Raw genomic sequence first — 2,140 nt, forward strand, 5'->3', positions numbered from 1 at the left:
CTTCCATATCTTGCTTTAACTTCCTCTGTTCCTGACTGCCATTTCTTAATTACATTCCGAACAGAGGATATTGACATATGAAAACGCTTTGCTATCTTCTTATAGCCTTCTCCAGCTTTGTGAGCATCAACTATTTTCAGTTTCAGTTTTCTAGACAACTGCTTAGAAGAACCCATGGTGCTGATTGTTGGGGCAAGGTCAGATGAGTCTGGGCATTGAAAACCTTTGAGATTGACATCACCTGGTCTTCCCAGACGATGATTGAGAACAATCCATGACACTGGCAGGTCTCAGCTTGGCAAAGGGGGCAGTGCATGCTATAAATTCTGCAGGGTGCCCAAACTTTTGCAGACGCCATTTTTTTGTTTTCTGTTATTTTGAAAGTGTAAATGATGGAAATAAAATCTAACTTTTGTTGACATATTATAAGAATGTCTAATCTGTAATTTGATGCCTTTTGGAGATTTTTCCATCTTTCCTTGGCTTCTTTATGCACATTAATACACATTTTTAGCTGGGGTGCCCAAACTTTCGATCCCCACTGTATATGTTTGCAGTTCTATTGTGGATTTTGCATTGGTGAATGTATGCTTGCAGTTCTACTGTGTATATGACATTGGCGAATATATATTTGCCGGTAAAGGCCCAAAGTCAACATAAATTGGGGGCCCAATTTATTACTGTTAAGAGGATTGTAGAAAAAGAATAGCTAGCTGCACATTGAACACGACCTATTCATTGGTACATAACATGGTCTTGTGGTGCAACAGGGGGCTTTTGGTTTGTTAGTTTGGACATACTTGCATATGTGCACTCTAACAAGGAAGATTTGGGCATATTATATAGCTAGCAAAAATAAGTGTTAGGGGTGCTAGTACATTTATTTCAGGTACTTATACAGCGCCGTCAATTTACGCAGCACTTTACATATATATGTTGTACATTCACATCAGTCCCTAACCCTCAAAGGGCGCACAGTCTAAGGTCCCTAACTTACATTCATACATATACTAGGGCCAATTTTGACAGGATCCAATTAACCTACCAGCATGTCTTTAGCGTGTGGGAGGAAACCAGAGTACCAGGAGGAAACCCATGCAGGCACAGGGAGAACATGCAAACTCTAGGCAGGAGGTGCCATGGCTGGGATTCGAACCAACGACCCTAGTACTGCCAGGCGGAAGTGCTAACCATTTAGCCACTGTGCTACATTCAACTAGAACATGAAATAATCCCCCAAAAAATACATAGTTCAAATGTTTATTGATCAAATACACATTCCACATTTATTTGGACAGCAACAACAAGTAGGTACATTCAATTTCTTGGTGAAAAAAAAAGCAGGATTGATGTTGCTAAAATAGAATGGTCCTGCTCATAAGAGCTTACAATCTAAAAGACTATACTTCTAATGAACTGTGCTTTCACAGGTTACAGCAGGAAACAAACAGTTAATATGAATCACGTAGTAGGCTTATCTATCCACAAAACAAGCTGCAGATCAAAATATCAATATAAAAATACATAATACGTATCAAAATAAAAAACACCTCCCACCTTCCCAAATCCCCCACACATACATTTCTCATCAGATTTGTCTGAAAACTGCATTTCAGTCTAAATAAAGCAAACTTGGAAAAGCACAGCAGTATCAAAGGGCTTTGATAACGTGCAATTGCCACGAAACGCGTTAGAGAGATGCTACTTTACCTACAACTACTACCCACATGGTCCACACCTTGACACGGGTGGCCATCTTTGGAATTGTGTATTGCACCATATATGTGCTTTATTTGTCTATTACTCCTTAAATAAAAGTTATCACACTATCGGAAGCCTCTCTTTTGGGTTTATTTCTGAGCCCTGAAGGTGATTCCTGTTCCTTGAGCGCACACCGCACCCCTGGAGGTCGCTGACATAAGGATTCCACTACATACCGGATGAGCGTTTATTCCACTGAACACCTGGGAATTCCATAATTGGAGAGGACGCAGATGATTCTGGTGACCACAGCAGAGACGACCACCACTCCGGCAGGTTCCCTGATCCATTGACCAGGAGTAGGTCATTTTACTCCAATGCGCTATTATCTGCGCTATCTGGTTAGTGCATTCTACAGCCACATTTCCTACCACAGATG

The sequence above is a fragment of the Staurois parvus genome, unplaced genomic scaffold (assembly GCF_062004578.1).
Source record: "Staurois parvus isolate SC_StPar_1 unplaced genomic scaffold, SC_StPar_1.0 ptg000176l, whole genome shotgun sequence".
Taxonomy (NCBI): domain Eukaryota; kingdom Metazoa; phylum Chordata; class Amphibia; order Anura; family Ranidae; genus Staurois; species Staurois parvus.